This window comes from Parambassis ranga, unplaced genomic scaffold (assembly GCF_900634625.1).
Source record: "Parambassis ranga unplaced genomic scaffold, fParRan2.1 scaffold_21_arrow_ctg1, whole genome shotgun sequence".
NCBI lineage: Eukaryota > Metazoa > Chordata > Actinopteri > Ambassidae > Parambassis > Parambassis ranga.
In genome coordinates this window covers 9344428-9364967 of record NW_021144767.1, presented here as the reverse complement: position 1 = coordinate 9364967, position 20540 = coordinate 9344428, and the positions used below count along the sequence as shown (strand labels likewise).

Genomic DNA, 20540 nt, shown 5'->3' with positions numbered 1-20540 from the left:
CAGTGACCGTGGCACTCGGATAGCTGCATGTGAGCATTCTTTCATTCTTGACGTCAGTGATAGCGCCGTCTCCAAGCAGCAAGATATCTTTGTCCTTCACTTCTGACACAGATTCTCTGCCTCTGTGTGCCCGATGTTTTGTCTTCGTCTCCCTCTCTGTTTTATTCTTTATGTCCCATTTCTTATTGACTGCATTGTATACTGGCTCATTTACAGCCAACTCAGACAATGGTTGATATTTGTTTCTGAGCTGTATGCCTGGTGATGCAGCGTATGCCCCACTGATATTATCATTCATTTTTCTCATTCTGTGCCTTTTTGGTTTGGCACCAAGTGTATGCCAGGTGGCATCAGTCTGTTTAGGACCAGCTTTCATAAGCTTTGGAAAGGACACAGTGTCATCCAGGTTTAGCGTATCAGCGGCAGAATCATAATTAACACTGCATTTTGTTGATGCAGATTTAGTCTTCTTACCACCGGGTGTGATCGGGAGAGTCTCATGGAGTCCTTTTTCCATTTCCAGGGCAAAAATCTTTGCTTTAAGCTCGGTGATTTCCTGAAGATAATTCCAGCAGTTTTGGCAGCGTGAGCTTGTTGTGGTGTCTGCTCCAGACATTTCTTCACTAGGCTGATGAGTACACAAAGTGAGCTGCAGCAGGTCCGTTGATTTGTTTAAAAAGTTAAAATCCAAACATCCAGTGATACAAAACGTATCATGGTTATAAGATTGAACTGTAAAATCTTTGTGGGTAAGAAGAGTGAAAGATAAAAAGGTAAAAAGTAAAGTAAAGGCAGGCAAGAACAGGAGCAAGCAGAAAAGCGTCTGCACTCTTCAGAAGCAAGGAATGCCAATAAAGCTTGCCCATCTGATTCCTAAGACCTTCTATCAGCAGCAAATATGTAACTTGGTTGTTGGTGCATTTCTTGACTGTCAGTATACATGATTCCTTGTGGTTGCTCACCTGTGGGAAGCTTCCAAGGAATTATAGTGGTTTATTGGTTCACCCTGACAAAGAATGAGGAGGGATATAGGGGGAGATTATAGAGTTTGAGAGATGTTCATGAAACAATGTAGAATATTAATGTTCCCTTTTGTGTTTTTGCAAATTGAAATCGTAAATTGCCTTAAATGCTTCAGAATTGCAAACAAGTGACCTGGTATGGAGGAAACTTGGAGTGTGTTGATGCCCTCTTTTTGTTCTGCAGTGGCAGAGTGAATGGTCGTCAGTACAGAGCCGACCTGGAGCTTTACCAGAATATTGTTGCTGAACAGTGCTGCTGGGAAATGAAGTCCAACGAACCCGTTCTCAAACTAGTCAAACAGCAGCAGGGACACTGGGAAAGACTTGTCAGGACTAAGGTACTCAACTTGTGTTCAGTCTACAGCAGAAATATAGAATTTTTCCACATCGTCTTTTGATTGATTTCAAAGGTGATTTATCTTTCTAGAATATTTTTGTGAAAATGTTACTTTTGAATTATTAGTCAGTTGGAAAAAATATTCTCCCTTGCTGTCAAAGTAAATAGTGGCCAGTATAGAGTAAGTAATGAGTAATCAGAGTAAGTAATTCTCACGAAATACTAAGTGGAATCAAGAAGTATGAAAAAAAACATATAAAATAAATAATATAAAAAAACTATGAAACCTGTAGTAATATACAAATGGTCCACCAGAGGGAGCCAGCGTGAGGAGAGAGAGGGAGAGGATTTTGATGTTCTGTGTTATTTAAATGTTACTTATTAAATTGTATATTAAATCGTTCTTGTCTCTGTGTTCTTAAACTCTTCTAACCTTGTTACATTATGTGTTTTCACCTATTTATAATTGAAGTAAACTTTTGAACAACTTCTCAGTGACCACAGTAAATCATTTATTGTTCTGTTATGTACAATATTTACAAAGACACAGTTTGAACATTTCTAACTATTTACCAGTGGGCATTATGAAAATGTACAGTTTATTATTTATAAAAGATCAGCAGAAAATACTATTCACAAAGAACATATATATAAATGTTTGGCTGAGCAGGAGTCCTTGGTGCTGCTGGACTGGACGATGCCACGGTGAAGACCTTGGAGTCCTCTGGCTGTGAGTGGGACATCATCTGGGGGAGGGGGGTGTCTGTCTCCTCTGTCCACCACATCGTCCATCAGGGTTTGCAGAGCTGACGATCGGCGGCTGCCATGTTACTAAAGATGTTTTTAAAAAGGGCAAAAATAAAAATAATAACTTCAACAGAGCGGCTTCCAAAGCAGCTTAAAATATGAAAAGCTATAAAATATGTATCCTCACCCTCCAAAGGTGATGATGGTCAGTACACCTCCTCCAGGACAGACAGCTGGTCCTGCAGGGAGCCCCACTCTCCTCCACCCAGCAGTAATTCTCTGGTGCAGTGACAGACCTGATGCTTAATGACGCATTAAAGCAGTGCTTTCAGGGTTATTTGCAGGGTTCTTACACATTTAGCTATTTAATTTAAAGTATTAAAATTACAAACAGACCCTGTATCAAGTCTTACGATTGAATCAAATATAAATTACATTTAATCATATTTGTCTATCTACTGGTTATATATCTAGCGTTTGCTCAGTAGCTGGTATATTAATTATGATCAATAATATGGTTAAACAGCAGCTTACCGTCACCTCCCCACTGCGCTCTCCCAGTCTGAAGAAAATGAGCCGCCTCTCCTCTTCCTCCAACAACAAATAAATATTAGGGATGTCCCGATCAGGTTTTTTTGCCCTCGAGTCCGAGTCTGAGTCATTTGATTTTGAGTATCTGCCGATACCGAGTCCCGATCCGATACTTTCTATAAAGGCACTCATTGCGGCAAAACCCGTGTATGTGTGTGTGTGCAGGCCTGTCATGATAACAGATTTTGCTGGGCGATTAATTGCCAAGAGAAATTATTGCGATAAGCGATAATATTCGAACAACACAGTCGAACAACACACACTCTACCTGCTGCTGGGAGTGGGCTCACCTGTGCGCACATGTGTTTGTGTGCGCACGCGTATGCGTGTGTGTATGCGCATCAGCGAATTTTAAAAACGCCACCATGTAGACAGAAACACATAAAATAGCAGAGATGGCACCAGAGGACTGGGCAAGAGAACTAGACTAGGTGGCGCTGCCGTGAGTGCCGCCAGTGAGAAGGCAGAGAACTTCACTCGTACAACGCGGACTCTCTTTGATGGCACGTTGTATTCATGAGCATGTTTAGTCTTGTGGTGAATTGTGTCGAAGTGTTGAACCGGTGTTGAGCAGCTTCACAGCTCTCTGTGTTGCTGTAACGTCCAAGCCCTGCAGCGCTGTGACGCACCGTGGCGACGCAGACAGCGAGCTGACCGTGGTCTGCTCAGAACATCCCGTAAACGTCACACAATGAGTTAAAAAAATAAGAACCACCTGTTGGTTTGACACATTTTAAGACAGAAGCCGCGGGACATTTTAAATCTGACGGCCGGACATTGCACACTTTATACGCTACGACGCACCAGAGTGACGCCTTTTGTCATCCAGCCTCTTTGGCAGCGAGAGAGAGAGAGAGAGAGAGAGAGAGGAAAACAAACAAGCGCGCAAATGTAATTTATCGCGGCCGAAAAACTTATCGAGCCCATTTAAAGTTATCGTGCAATTAATTGATTTATTGTTTAGCGACAGGCCTGTGTGTGCGTGTGCCGCCACACTGGGAGATTTCACACACGCAGCACATCGAGGTCTCGAACCAGGACCTGTCGCACCAAAAGCAGCTGTCATACCCCTGCACTACAAGACACAGAGCCACCCTGCACAGAAGGCGTTAACTTTGACAGCCCTAAAAAATATCCGAGTCCTGATCGGGAGGTAATGTCCGATTCCGATCGAGTCTGAAATCACGTAATCGGGCCCGATTTCCGATCATGTGATCGGATCGGGACATCCCTAATAAATATATTAAAAAATTCCAAATGTCTAAATCCACACTGTTGTCCCGTTTGTTGTCTAGTCCGTGTTGTGTCGCTGTCGCTGCTTTTGTTTTTCCCGGGGCAAAATTTATGACGTCGCGCCACAATCAGGAAGTGATTTGAAGGCCAGACTGTCCCATTTACCAACGGTGGAGGATCCTCAGGAGGACGCAGGACGCAGGATGCAGACCCTGAAATGGGACACAGCATGTGTCTTTGCTTCTTTTTAACGTCCCGGGCAGGAGCAGGTGAGTGATCGCAGTTCCGCCGACGTCACAGGTTGAGGAGAAAAAGGGCAATCGGGCAGTTCAACACAAATTTTAGAATTCAAATGTAAATGTTTCTGATCCATCACCAGAACACTGGGAAACACATTTACTACCCTTTGTGTCATCAGGGACAAAAATGTCCGCTTCTAAAAACTGCTCTAAAAACTGAACAGATTCATATTTTTCTGCATAAATATGTGGAACAACTTCAGGAGTGCTCAGAACTACCAAACATGACATCATTGGAGGAGTTTAACGCTTTAAATGCCAGGTAGATTGCATGATGCAAATATTTCATGTAAACATGCACAAAACAAGTTATGTTACAAGTTGGGAGGCTCAGGCATTATTTTATATCTGTCATGTCAAAGTTGATCCAAAATATTGAGTTGGAGTTATTAGTGTTTGTATTGCAGCAGTTTTAAATGGTGTTTTCCACTTAGGTCCATTAACTCCTATTATAATACTACATTTTAATATCAGAGCCATAACAACATGGAATCATGCATTTCTTAATGTAAGGGTTTCATTTGTGAGGACATGTCAAAGTTCATGATCATAAATTCAGCTTCACATTCTTCATTTCACTGCTTCTAAGACAAAAACATGTTCTGACCTGAAATCACAGTCAGTGATTCAAATGAAAGTGAAACATCATCAACATTTAAAGCACAAAGTTGAAGCTGCTGTCACTTCCACACACTCTGCTTCTACACACAGCACAGACTCACTGAGGAACCAGGATACAACAAACAGAACCCAGCATGTAGAGGCTGAGTGAATGTGGTGCTGAAGGTGTGGAGGTGGATCAGTGTGTCAGAGGAGACTCTGTAGAAGGACAGAGTGCCAGCAGGACAGTCCACATACACTGCTGCTCTGTCAGAGACAGAGGAGGAGGGGATGGATGTGTCTCTGTTATTGTGACAGACAGAGTAACCAAGATCAGAGCAGATCAGACTCCAGGACTGATTGTTTCTTCCAAACCAGCAGTCAACACTGTGTCCTTTCCTTCTGATTCTTCTGTAACTCACTGATATATGAACCCCTCCTCTCCACTCGACCTCCCAGTAACAGCGACCAGTCAGAACATTTCTACACAGCAGCTGAGGACACCTGTCAAATCTGTCTGGATGATCAGGATATGGCTGCTTCTCCTCCACATGTGTCACCTTCCTGTTGTTGTCAGACAGTTTGAGCTTTGTGTTCACTGAGTTTGTGTCGACTTCAAGTTGACAGAAATCTGATGGAGAGAAAAAGACACAGCTGCAGTTTATCATCTGACACATCTGATGGCTTCATTCTGTCTTTACTGACTGATGTGTTGTTCATTCATACAAAGTTTATCATCAGACTTTTTGTCACTAATGTTTGAATGAACAAACACACAACTATCAGCTTTGTGTTCAAACACAAACTGGATATTTGCAGCAATGTGAGTAAAGACAGACGACACATTTAGAACATGAGAAGAACAGCAGCATCAACTGTATCATTGGATAAAGAGCATCATCCAAAAGCTCCTTCATCAGAGTCTGGAGGAGGATCTGGACTGAAAGACCAGACTCAGACCTCCTGATCTATCCTGATATTGTTCCACTGTTACTATTGTAAATACTTATTCCGCTTCTGTATTATTCTCCTTCTTCTGGACACATTTTCAGCAGAACTAGTCCCACAGCTTTAATGTGAGCGACCTGAAACTTTTACAGGACGTCCGGCTGTACCGGGACACCTGTGCTATGACTTTTCTTTCCGTTCCGACATACGGTTTTCACGTAAATCGCAAAAAACCAGTGGGCGAACGACATAGACGGTGAATGGGGAGAGAGAGAAAAAAGGCAAAAGTCACAAAACCAGGAAGCCGAAAACTGAGGGAGCCGTTTCCATGGTAACCGTAACAGCAGCATCAACTATATCATTGGATAAAGAGCATCATCCAAAAGCTCCATACAGGAACATACACAACTACACTCAGACACACACACACACTCACAGACACACACACTGATTTTCAAAATAAAAGCCTCCAAATCATTACACACCTTACTAGGCCTGGTAAACTACACACAAGCCACCCAGAAATATGCAGACACACACTATACACACCTGCCAACACACAGACACACAAACATGGATTTTCAAAATAAAAGACCCTGCACAATAACAGGATATGCTGACGTGTAGATTTTCAAAATAAAACACTTAAACATGTTTTAACATGCATTAGGGAGTGTCCCCAACCCACCCCCCCCCCCCCCCCACCCCACACACACACACACACACTTACACAGACACACACTGATTTTCAAAATAAAAGCCTGTAATTCATTACACAGCTAACTAGCGCTAGCCACCCCTACAAATTATACATCAAATCGACCGGCTCGGTCAGGACTACTACCCTCTGAGGTTTGGTAGCGATCGGATAAACGGTGTTTGAAAAAATCCAGAAAAACTGCGATCGACCCTCCCCACAGGCATCAAATCACTGTCAAACTTTGAAGGCATGGCGTTTGGGCATGCTTTCACACAGAACCTTCATTCAAAATGTAAAATGTAGATAAACATTAGACCTCTGACATATTGAGTCCCCATGTCTGTGCCACTTTTTGTTTTGACAGGCAAGCCACTTAAGCTGACCTAACCCCCCTCATAGGAAATAATGGGAAACTGGTGAGATCCCTGACAAAACCCAGCTAACTTTGGAAGCCTATCTGTCTGGCATGCTTCTACACAGAATATTCATTTCAACTGCAAACTGCTCATAAGGAGTTGGACTTTATCATACTGAGTCCTCATGTTCATGTCTTTTACCAAACTTCATAAAATAGCAGCCAAAGTCACATCCACATCTTTAGGATTCCTCCATTCAGAATGAATGGAGAAGCTTGGGGCCTATTAAACCTTATATAAAACCAATCAGAAACACTGTAAAAGCATGAAATGTCATCAGTGGCATCTTTCACATCTGCCGGTGATCAGGAATGAGGTTTGGTGGTATATAATGGGGCGGACCGGCAGCAGAGTGTGGGTGAGCGTGCATTGGCCCACTCAAAATTTCTTGTGAAATTTTCTAGGTTATATAAACAATAGTTATTTCTATTTTCTTCCTGTTTGGTTCTTCTGTCCTTATGTTCCTTTCTTTGGTTGGGATTGTTGGTGCATTATCATTGAGGGTTCTTCCTGTAGAACAGACCAAAAGTCCAGTTCATATGTTCACTGGGCTGAAGCCTCTGTCATAAAATCAATAATGTCATAATATGCCACCAGTACTGTTGTCCACAGGATGAAATCACACCTTTAAAAATGATTATTATTTATATATATTTAACATTTCACCACAAGATGGCAGCAAACATGGTCAAACTCTCACCACCCTGTTTTGCCAGTGATCTGTGTTTTTTTATTGCCCATTTCTAAAATGGCAAGTGTGAGTAAGAAAAGGAAGGTTGACAGCGAAGGCCGAAGTTTCAGGACAAGTGGAAATGGAAGAAGAATGTGAGGGCAAGACATCTTGCACATTGAAACCTGTGTTGGAGCCAGACCTGCCCCCTTTACTGCAGCTGAGAGCCCAGTCTCTTCCTTCTCATCAGAGGTCCCTCGTTAATCGCGGGGTTACGTTCCAAAAATAACCCGCAAAAGGTGAAATCCGTGAAGTGATGGGCTTTATTTTTTACAGTTATTCTAGATGCTTTAAGGCTGTGAAGCCCTCACTACACACTTTATACTCCTTTCTCTCCTGTTCAAACACTGTCAGAGTTCAAACCTTCATAAAAATAAGTCCAGTGTTACAGAATGAAACCAAAGCACAAAGCAAAATAAAAGGAAATATAATAAATGAAGATTAAACAATGGTTTGTGAAATGGAAGTTGTGGCGGCTGCACTAAAATGAATGATAAGTTAATGTGGTCTGTTCAGAGCTGTCAGTAAAAGCTTGTTTAACTGGTTTCGGCTGTCCCGCCTAACAAATGAAGAGATTGCTTCCAAAACGCTATAAATCCAGAAAAAAAGTGTTTTCTTTCCAAAAAGGGTTTATATGAAACTTCTAGTTTTCATATAAACCCTCCGCCATGACGGTTGGAAAGCTGCCCCGTGATTGGTTGAATGGAAATGCTGCATTGTGCTGAAAATCAGGGCGTTTGTAGCAGATTGGGAAAAAGGGAAGAAGCGGTGCAGGGAAACATGGCGGATAACGTGTTTTGTTACTAATTGATTACAAACTTTAAACAGAGACCCCGTGTGAAACTTATTTTGGTGGTAACTCGTTTTCTTAAACAGTGGCGTTTCTCGCCCTAACCCTAACCCTAATAATGCTGCTCACAGCTCAGTGTCTCAGTGTCTTCACTCTTCAGTCCATCAGTCCAGTCTGACCCTTTGGATGAGATTCTTTGTGTCTGAGTCCTGCCTGCTTTTGGACTGTGGAGCTGTTTCTTCCTGTGTTTGGACCTTTTCAACCCTTTGTGGTCTCTTATTGGATTTTGTCTTTTGTCTGCTTTGGTTGTCTCTGTTATGTCCCAGGCTGAGGGGAAACCCACACACAGCATGTCTGCACCTCCCCACTCGTCCCCACTCTCAGATCGGCAGCTACACAGGCTGGTTTCAGTGTTAGGCTGCAGTTCATGAACTCAGAGCTGAGCAGTGCCCAAACAAACACAGAGACACTACAACACACTAAAGCTCCCTAACAAGAGAAAAAAGGAAAACCAATGACAAAGCTGGAACCTAAAACTCCTGCTGGGGAGTAATAAACTCCAGTAAACACCAAAGAAATCCAACCGCCGAGGCTGCGCTACAACAGCTCTGATGGACTGATAGAACACTGACTCATGCACAATAACATGAGGAAAGACTGAGTCAAACTTACACTTCCTCAGCCCAGGTTTTAACCACTGCTCTCCACCATGCTCCACCCTGCAGGAAGAAACACAGTCAGAATGATTTTCTAACCAACATGAGTCCAAACTGCTGATCAACATGAAGCAGAGTTCCTCAGTTTGTCAGAGACACACAAACAGACTGAAACTCATCTGTGTCGACTCCAGAAGAGTCTCTCCTGATCTGCTCTGTGTTTATTCATGTCCTCCATTCTGTGAAATATTGCTCTCTGTCAGTGCTTTACTGTAAAATCCTCTTCATGCAGCAACAGTGTAGGTTTGATCTCAGCATTGTGCATTTATCCAAAGCAGCAAACAAGCCACACTGTCTCTGACTGTTTGTTCCTTTCACTCTATATGCAAACACAAGCCTGGTTCACATGTGTCATGGATGGAAGAGTTTCTGACACACTTCAAATAAATACATTCACTCATGTCTGTGTGTAGTTTTTACAGTGATAATATTGTAGTGTCTCCCTGCTCTCTGTCTCTGACTGAAGGAACTCCTCCTTCTACCATTGTGTTGTTGTCTCCTCTGAAGCTTCACATATGGATTGTTTCAGGAACATTTGTTTGTGGAAATAATTCAGTGGTTCTTACAGCTGAGGACATTAATAAGTAGGGCATCATTTAGTATTTGATCTGCACTAAGTGTGACTGAAAATCAGTCTGTATGTATTTTGACATGAAGAACATGTATAAAGAAAAGTGAAGTTAACATGATGGACACTTAATGATGGAGGAAGATGAACATCAGGGATCAGTGATTATTTCTTCTCTGCAGTTTCAGTCCATCCATCAACAGCTGTGGATATATGAGCTAAACTGACAGACTGAGGAGGACTCATGCTCTGTGGTCTCTGTGTACCTGAGAGTCTTCAGACTACAATCTGGACTGTTGAGTAAAGCAGACAGCAGCTCCACTCCTGAGTCTCCTGGATGATTGTAGCTCAGGTCCAGCTCTCTCAGATAGGAGGGGTTGGAGGTCAGAGCCGAGGCCAGAGAAGCACAGCCCTCCTGTGTGATCAGACAACCTGACAGACTGGAGGGACAAAACATGTCATAAACTCAAGAAGAAAGAAGGAAAATCCAACAGATCTTCAACATGAACATGAAGCAGAATTTAACTGATGATCAACAAGCTGGATCCTGACCTGAGAGTCTCCAGTCTGCAGTCTGGACTCTTCAGTCCACGAGACAGCTGCTTCACTCCTGAATCCTGCAGGTCATTATTATCCAGATCCAGCTCTCTCAGACTAGAGGACTGGGAGCTGAGGACTGAGGACAGAGCTTCACAGCTTCTCTCTGAGAGGTTACAGCTGCTCAGTCTGAGAAAAAAAAGAATGAACACAAAGTCAGTGTTTTATTGTTCATATAAAAATCAACCATGTTTGAAATGGTTCATAAATCCACCTACAGAACTTTGTTGGAGGCTTTGACCACTGGCAGCAGCCTCAGAAGAGCCTCCTCTGAAGCAGAGTATTTCTTCAGGTCAAACACCTCCAGATCTTCTTCTGATGACAGTAAGATGAAGACCAGAGCTGACCACTGAGCAGGAGACAGTTCATCTGTGGAGAGATATCCTAAACTCAGGGCCTGTTGGATCTTCTCCACTAGAGAACGATCGTTCAGTTCATTCAGACAGTGGAACAGATTGATGCTTCTCTCTGCAGACACATTCTCACTGATCTTCTCCTTGATGTACTCGACTGTTTCCTGATTGGTCTGTGAGCTACTTCCTGTCTGCGTAAGCAGGCCCCGTAGAAGAGTCTGATTGGTCTCCAGTGAAAGACCCAGGAGGAAGCGGAGGAACAAGTCCAGGTGTCCATTTGGACTCTGTAAGGACTTGTCCACAGCACTCTGGTGGAGATGTTTTAGTTCAGGTTTGTCTCTAAAGACTTCAGACTCCACAGATGTTGTTTGTTGTTGTTCCAGCAGGTTGACAGCAGAGCTGATGAAGGTCAGATGGACATGAAGAGCAGCCAGAAACTCCTGAACACTCAGATGGATGAAGCAGAACACCCTGTCCTGGTACAGGCCTCTCTCCTCTTTAAAGATCTGTGTGAACACTCCTGAGTACACTGAGGCTGCTTCGGTATCGATGCCACACTCTGTCAGGTCTGATTCATAGAAGATCAGGTTTCCTTTCTGCAGCTGATCAAAAGCCAGTTTTCCCAGAGACTGGATCATCTCCCTGCTCTCTGGACTCCACTGTGGATCTGTCTCGGCTCCTCCATCATACTTGATCTTCTTCACTTTGGTCTGAACCACCAGGAAGTGGATGTACATCTCAGTCAGGGTCTTGGGCAGCTCTGCTCCCTCTCTGGTTTTCAACACCACGTCCAGAACTGTAGCAGTGATCCAGCAGAAGACTGGGATGTGGCACATGATGTGGAGGCTTCGTGATGTCTTGATGTGGGAGATGATCCTGCTGGCCTGCTCCTCCTCTCTGAACCTCTTCCTGAAGTACTCCTCCTTCTGTGGGTCAGTGAACCCTCTGACCTCTGTCACCACGTCCACACAGTCAGGAGGGATCTGATTGGCTGCTGCAGGTCGTGTGGTTATCCAGAGGCGAGCAGAGGGAAGCAGCTTCCCCCTGATGAGGTTTGTCAGCAGCACATCCACTGAGGTGGACTCTGTGACATCAGTCAGGATCTCATTGTTCTGGAAGTCCAGAGGAAGTCGACACTCATCCAGACCATCAAAGATGAAGACCACCTGGAGGTCCTGAAAGCTGCAGATTCCTGCTTCTTTGGTTTCAGTGAAGAAGTGATGAACAAGCTCCACCAAGCTGAACTTTCTCTCTCTCAGCACATTCAGCTCTCTGAAAGTGAATGGAAATGTGAACTGGATGTCCTGGTTGGCTTTGTCTTCAGCCCAGTCCAGAGTGAACTTCTGTGTTAGGACTGTTTTCCCGATGCCAGCCACTCCCTTTGTCATCACTGTTCTGATTGGTTCCTGTCTTCCAGGTGAGCCTTTAAAGATACCTTGTGGTCTGATACTTGCTCAAACAAACACTGGAACTTCTTCCTCAGGTTAGACTTCATTTTTTGCTGACAGCCAGTGAGGATCTCTGAAGAAACAGCAGACTGTGTTACACACGTGTCACTCTGTGAAGAGACATTCTCATCTATGAACAGTTCTCTGACTTTGAGGTTGTTCACCAGATCATTCTGACCGATCTTCACTAAGATCTTTTTTCTTCTGTAAGTTCTGTAAATTCCTCAAAATGATTTAATGTATTTTAGTTTTTAGCAGGGCTGAAGTTGTTTAAGAGATTTATGCAGAAAAATCAGTTTTTTAGAAGTGGACATTTTTGTCCCTAATGACACAAACAGATAATACATTATTATGCACCAACACAGACAAAATGGTGGCCAGGTAAAGAAGCACAAAAAAGTCCACCTTAATCACTTACTTATTAATTACTGGTCTAAAATGTGTATTGTTTTAACTTACAGGAAAATATTCAGTATGTGACCTTTTGTGGACAGGAGGACAAAATTCTGATTACTGGTTATGATTCAGATGCATTTTTAACCCTGATTAAAGATGAGGTGCAGGTTATATATTTTTTGTACATTTATTATGAGTAGAGATGTCCCGATCAGATTTTGTATTTTTTTCGCCCCTGAGTCCGATCTGACAAGTCACGGTATTTTTATATTAAAACGAGTCCCGGTATTTGAAAGCGGTTACCCTGACCTATTCCACGGTCATGAGAATTGTAGATACATTGTACATTTTTGTTTCACATCTTTGCACAATGTACAAAGACAAAAAAACATTTCCACATTAGTAATATGTGTAGTACAGTAGGGATGGGGGATGTTAATATCAAGTAGTATCATGATTACTTGAGGCTTTTTCCTCAATTACAACTAACAAACTGTCATTTTAATTGTTTTAAAATAATGGGGGGTGGGGGGGTGCATGTTAAGTTTAGTTTGAATTTGTCCCCATTGTGGGACAAATAAAGGGTTTCTTAATCTTAAGATTGTTTTTGGACCAACCCAAAATATGACAGTTGAATTAATAATACAATTCGCAACACGACAAGCAACACGATCTGTGTTGCTTGTTAATCTCAGATCATGACTGACAGGGAGGAGCAGCCAACAGTATCTGACGGCCCAGTGGGATCCAGAGAGAGTAATAATGTGGCCCTTGATGCTTCACAAGGACCTTGTGGATAAGACCTAACCATTTAACTCTTGGAATTCTGTAGACACTTGCTGTACTGTACTGTGCTATGCTGTATGTACATCATGTAGCCTTATGTGTAGCTTTTATTACTTCTGTTTTGAAGGCACTTTGTAGGGATCTCAGAGAATACAGCAGTCTCACCTTCAGCATGAGGAAGAGGAGAGCAAGTATGAGTTGAAGGTCCAGTGTTAGTGTTCCTGATGCCATCCAGCTTCTGCTGCAGGTCCTTCCTGGGGATCTTCCCTAAAATGTTCCAGGTGACCTGCACTGCATTAGGAATTTCATATGTCTGCTCCATCACAGTCACAGTTTCCAGCCTGTGTTCCTTTTGCAGGTGGCATGTTTTGATGGGTGCATGGCCCTCTAGGCAGCCGGGCCGCTGCAGAAACCACACTCAAAAAAGCTGGATTGTGTGTCTGCTAAATTAATCAAATTATAACATGTAGCTTCTACCATATATAGTTATGTTTTGTGGTTGAGCATGATTAAGTTATGCTATTTTAGCATGATGTGCAATAACTTTACGTTTGCTAAATTCAGTCATGCTGACAGAACCTAATGCTTTTGGGGTAAGAGAGCAAATCGCATGTACAACTCCAGAACAGAAGGTGGCAGTAGTGTGCGAGCAGGGAGTGCATGTACAAACTGGCGAGGTTGCAGAAGAAGACAGACTGGCAGCACATGGAAGAGGAAGGAAGGCGTACACTCATGGAAGGCGGTAAGTTGAAAATAAACCACTGCACAGAAACGTTAATGTCAACTTATTATCTGTCAGCTTTATGATTTTGAGCGATTAATTTCGTTGCCGAATGTTTTCGTAGTTACGGTGAACAGATGTCCTCTTTTGGCCGGACATGTCTTCTTTTTGAGACCTATAAATATGGCCAGGCGGAATTTCAAAATCCGGGATTTTGTTTGGTTACAGGCTGCCAGTCCGACATTGACGTGTAATTGTGTCAGCATTTCCATTTTTTATTAAACGTCCCTGCACTGTAACGGTTTTTTTCCTTTGTCGGGGTGGCGGCACCCATTTTCTTCAACATTCCGCCATTCTGACACACAAGGTAATTGTGACAAATGCGCGGGCCTACTAGAATGACCTATATCAGCCACTGTATTTCACATCCACTAAGGACATGGTGAAGTTCACAGCACAGTGCTGCATTCTTGTCAGAGCTGTGATGTTAGTTATCTTAATGAAATACTAGACAATACATCTCCTGTACATTTACGGCTTAACCTGCTAGTTTACACTTATACGATGCTGGGTTTGGAATAATTTTGCTGTGGTCTACACAGTTTCAAATCCCTTGTGGGCTTGTGTATTCTTCACTATCCCAGAGTTGTGCTGTGAAAAAACGTGCTTTATTTTTGTGGATTGTATTTTAAACAAGTTTCATCGACCCATGTTAATTTTTGTCATCATACCTAAATAAAGGTGCCAACAATATGCAAAGACTTTAATTCCTCTGTAATGAATCATTTAAAACTTTATTTTTGAGGCACTGTGTGTTTTCTTTTTTGGCATGTTAGTGTTGAGGGCCAATGAAGCTCATTTTCTTTTTTTCATACTGTCACCATGTCATTGGTGTATTTGAACATGCAATACATATATTTAACATTTACTTGCTCTCTATCTCTCTCTCTCTCTCGTCATCACAGAAATTCATGACGAAGTTTGTTGGGTCACTCACCTTACTTAGTTTGGATTATTCTGCAATGGAAATAAACAGTGCATTTCCAAGTGAAGATGTGGATTTAAGTAAGACTCTACCTGACACAATTCAGCAAAATTTAGCTACAGCTTTATTCAAACTTGAGCATTTTGCTCATGTGCCAGCCACAAAAATGGATGAGTTTCTCAAGGAACTACACTTTTTATTAAGCTGAGGTGAATTACTGCCCCTCCTACCCATCAGGTGAATCAGCTGAGACGCTTGAAAAGATAAGGGAGACTCTTATGTTGGAAGCTACGAAAAGGAACAATGAGGACACAGTGGCAGCAATGATGACCAAGACCTTTGCTCATAGAAGGCAAGAAGTTATTCAAGATGCACCCATGATTGCAGTTTTTAAAACCAGATGGCCAGCTCTCTTCCGTGTGCATGAGGTAAATGATTAGAGTTGTTCAATTCAAAAACAGTTTGGAATTATTTTTTTGTGGTGATTTCTTTGCTCTTGTATCATATTGTTTCAAGCCTTTTTTTCACCTTTGCCACAAGACATAATTTATAAGTATTGTGCTTCTGTGGATTAGCAATGCAGCTAATGTGTAGCACCCAAAAAAATGTTTCCAAACTATTTTTCCAAGATTTGGTGGGAAACTATAATTGTTAAATTAACGCATTGATATTTCTCTGTACCCATTATCAAGTTATGTGCTGAGTTCAGGAGGTTGGTTTGCTGCCAAAGTTCTTTTCCGAGCTGGATGGTTACTCATCAAAACTGCTCCAGGTCTTTGGCAAGAAGGGTGGTGCTCAGGGAAGAAAGATAAAAAGTATCCTGATACCAATGACACAGGTAAAACAAAGGGGACACACTGCCAAACACATCACTGTAATGTTGACATTTTAAAAGGAAATATAATGGGGAGAAGAGTAAAAGTAACGTCACATCACATTTAGTCTCCCTGTTGTTTAAAATTGTTCTTCTCATGTTTTTGTTTCCTGGCATACATCGTGCGGGCCAAATGCTCAGACTGACAGCATTGATGTGAAAAGAGGTCTACCTGAATGAAGAGCCGGACAAAGTGGTGAAAGAACGCCTGGTATGTAATTTACCTTTAATTATCTAGATCTCATAGATCACACATTATGTGGATTAAATGGCTGCTTTGTATTAGCAATGTGCCCCATTTTTTTAATCTGTATGATATTGTTGTGTTCATTTACTTATATTTTTTCTTTTTTCAGGACTGTGATGTTGACAACGGTCAAGCTGAAATGGAGACGGTCTTTGGTGTATTTGTGATTCGCAGAGAAGGTGCAGACCTTGATGATGGTCCAGAGGATGTTATCATCATTTTGGAGGGGGTAGAAGTCCTCAACAACCTTGGTAATGTGCCAGTGGCAAATGCAATGCTGGTCGCTTTAGTTTATGCGCTCAATCTCAGCTACCCTCCAGAGTGGAAATACACTTTTGAAGCTCTACAGAAGCTCATCATGGGGCTTGTTGGACAGAGATTGTCTAAGAAACTGCAGGTGCTAAAAACCCTACTTGCATGTTAATATTTTAACTGTTGCATACAGTGACATTACATGCCCATGGATGTAAAATGTTACATTACCAGTTGTTTATTTTCTGTTTGTTTTTATTGCTCTTAAGATTTTTTTGCTCAATAATTTTTGAAAATGTGCACACTCTTTAATTTGGACTTGAACAGGCATCCTCATTATGCCACTGTTTTTGCACTGACGCTTATCATTTTCACGTTTTGACTGCTTGGACTTTGTATGGAAACATTTTTTTATGTTCAAACGGGAGCATATGTATATACATATATGTAGCATCTGATCACAGACTGACTACAAGTGCATGCAAGTTCACAAGGCCCACTAGCCCAGCATGTAATTTATTTTTCATGTTAAAAGAATGTCTAGATGACAATTTGTTACAAGGTCATGTTACATGTTACAAGGTCTTAGCAGAGACTCGGCCCAGTTCATATGTGTACTAAAAAAAAAAAAGAAATAAATAATTCAAGGCAACTAATTCTTCTAATCTAATTTGTAATGAACAACTTGTAGCTGATCCTGTAGAAGCCACAATGGACCTGACTTAGGACAAACACGTGTACTCAAAAAAAACATTTGTTGGGTGAACATAATATGTATAATTATATTCTATTATAACATGCTAATTTGGCAAGAATATGTATTGCTGAGTGATCATTTTAAATATAGTTGTACCTACCCGATTAAATTGGGTCACCCACACTTTAATCAAACATGTTGAACTAACATAAAAGTTATGATGGATAAACCCATTCTAATTAAGTTGAAATAACCTTTAAAAGTTATGTTGGATTTACCCCTTGTAATTAAGTCACAGTAACACAAACGCATTATGTTGACCCAGCATATTTATGTTTATGTCGCACAACAAAACAATTTCTTGCTAAATTAGCGTGTTATAATTGGATGGAAATACTTTCCATAATTTTTTTATGTTCCCCCAACAAATGATTTTTTTGAGTGCAGTTGAACATTTTGAACTCTTCATCTTTCAGATCTTGCAGAATGTACAAAAGGTCCTCTGACGTCATCACAGCTTCCTGGAAAAGTCAGAGGACCTCAGCAGAAGCAGTATGTATGAGATGAAGTGACACCATGTCAGATTAGCTTGCAGTGGGAAAACATTCAACAAGAGGCTGTCATTGCACAAAGAGATCTTCAACATGTCAACACAGTGACAGTGGCATAGATGAAGGGGGGGGGGGGCAGGGACAGTTCAGGCTGCTCTGGCTTGTCAGTTAGCTAGTTAGCTACTGTCTGCTAGCATAAGTCCATCCATTAATGATGGTCTGATAAACATTAAACCAAAGTAAGAACATGGTGCTGGCTGTCAGTTTTATGTGTTAAAATACACTGAAAGCAGTCACAGCAAATGAAAACAATGAACTTCACAAAAAAAGAACAATTCCATACACAACTGACATTCAATAACAATAAATATCTTTCAGTTACACAGCAGTAAAGATAAATGAGGTGATCAAACTGATGATTGATCAGCACAGTGTGATCAGACATGGAGAGATTTCTCTGGAAGGACTCTCACCTGCTGGATCAGTTCAGATGGACTTACAGACACTTTCCAGCTTCCTGTGTGGAGAAGAAGCTGCTCCTGGTCCTCCTCAGTCCTGCTGTCTGACACAATCTGATCTGAGGACGCCGTCACTTCCTCACAGCCTCACAGTCTGAACACGTCAGTGACGGTGAAACCGGTCCAACAAGTGTCTGAAAGACATTTCCTGATTCACTTCTACTGTCTGTCCACTAGATGGAGCTCAGCAATCAATGAGCTACAGATCAGCACAGGATGGAGCAGAGCAGAAGCAGCATGGTTCTCATCTTTGTGAGCATCCAGCTCCACTCACATCTCAGCAGGCTACAACCTCCTCACAGCTGCACATTGATAAGGGTGATGTATTGAAATTCTAAACACCAGTTTACAATGAGTTGATCCTGTTACAACCAAACTACATTCTCTTTATCAGGGCTGACCTGGGACTAAAATATGGCCCTGGCATTTCTGTCCATGGCGGCCCACCATGGTTATTTATAAGTTCTGCATACCAGAGCATATATGTGCTGTTCAAAGATTAAATAAAGCACAGTAGACTACATGGAAGAGAGTGGCCATGCTAAAAACATTCTGGTAACACTCAGAGCTTTCATCTGGGGAGAGATGGCCACAGGGCCACCATTCCCATCTTGAAGCTAAAGTGGCCATCAAAGAAACGTCAACATTTTTATACTTTACCTGTGACCTTATGATGTCACCTTCATAATAGAACATGATAACATAAAAGCCATTGATTCCTATTGATCTATCCAGCTAATGTCCACATTAAAACTCTGCACTCAACATGTTGGAAGCATTTTCTTATCATTCCTTCACAGTGAGTGAGTCTTACCTGTGTTGTTGGTTTCTGTGACGAAGCAGAGAGCAGTCAGTGTTCAGGGTGTTTATACTCCATCATAGGAGGAGCCTCTGTGGTCACATGACTTCCTAGAAACTCTGAACAGGTTTAAACAGACTGTTGGCTCAGCTGGGAGCCAGGTGTCAGCAGCCAACTCTCTGAAGCAGAGCCACGACCCAGCCTCTGACAGACAACAAGAAAACACACAAGCTAAACACTGTCTGGACCGATTTCTTTACATGACTTGGTCGACATAATGTGCTGCAAACCCTGAAGTCAAATACAGTAAATATAAGAATCAGCTGTCGCAGCCGGACTCTCTGTAACCTGCATTCCTGTCACACCTTCATGCTCCTGAGGGCAGACATGATTCAACGTGTGTCTGCTACAGTCTAACAGTGTTATTGAGAATGGTTGCTGACTGAATGAGACCTCACTGTGAGTATCAATCACTGAGCAGAAGCAGCATGGATCACACACCTTACACAGTGCAGCAGGGATGAGGTCCCTCAGGGAAACTCAGGATATTATCATCCATCTATTTCATTACCTTGAAAACAGGACACCTGACACAGAACTGACATGAATGGGTTAACAGTGGATAGAACAGGTCTGAGTGCAGAGTCACCCAGCTGTCAGACCGGTTCTGACACTTCCTTCATATTTCACTGATCATGAGACCTGAGGGCTGATTGTAAAGAAAAACACCAGAAGTTACACAACTTGTTGTGAAGCATCAGTTACAGTGTGACTCTGACCTGTGTTGTTGTGTTGAGCAGATGGAAATGCACTGTGCTGCTTCAGACATGACTTTCATCTGTCAGCTTTGCATCACATGCTACATGACTGCAAAACACTTTGTGCACTTCTTATGTCTGTGTCTGTGTTTTTACAGCAGCAGTGACATCATGAGCAGAGCAGCTCCACCTCTGCAATGTGGCCGGAGTGATGTCAGAACCAGACTGACTGAAAGATTGACCATATTTTCTGGATTATAGGGCGCACCGAGTACAAGTCCCCCGGACTATGACTAATAGTGCACCAACCTCTGGAATTCCTCTTAACTTAAATGGTGCGGCCACTGTCGAGCACAAAAAGAGGGCTTATCCATCTTAATGTTCTTAAACATGCTCCTTATACTGGCTTCCAAACAGGACTTTGTAAGTGGTTATACACGGTCAAAGACTTATTGCGTTCCACACTACCCTTTTTTACCAATACCGATACTTTTACTTTGGAAGTTTCATGATCATACAATGATTATTTTTTGCCTTCTTTTTGCCTTTAATCAGTTGATCATGATTAGCAGAATAATAACACACAATAAACATCTGTTAAGTAAATCAAGCTGCAAACAAAGTGCAGAACTGTATAACTTGTATGAAGTTATAACTTCACATGTCAGCGATGCTCCTTGTGACAGCCACGGCTCTTTATGAATCATGTAGGTTAAATAACATAATGAAGATAATTTGATCAAAGTCTGACACCTGTCTGCATGGAGCCTAAATATGAAGAGTAAAGGTCCTTCTACAGGTGATAATAATTATACCAACCATACTGAAATACATATCATTATATAAACTTGTATCATTACA

General features: G+C 42.0%; 1 long non-coding RNA gene across 1 annotated transcript; it reads left to right on the top strand.

Moving 5' to 3' along the window:
• The first annotated feature begins 13976 nt into the window (after positions 1 to 13976).
• Positions 13977 to 17470, top strand: LOC114429807 (uncharacterized). The gene is made up of 5 exons (XR_003669927.1): positions 13977 to 14019; positions 14964 to 15411; positions 15676 to 15821; positions 15999 to 16068; positions 16214 to 17470. It is a non-coding gene; the product is annotated as an uncharacterized LOC114429807 (long non-coding RNA).
• The last annotated feature ends 3070 nt before the right edge of the window (positions 17471 to 20540 follow it).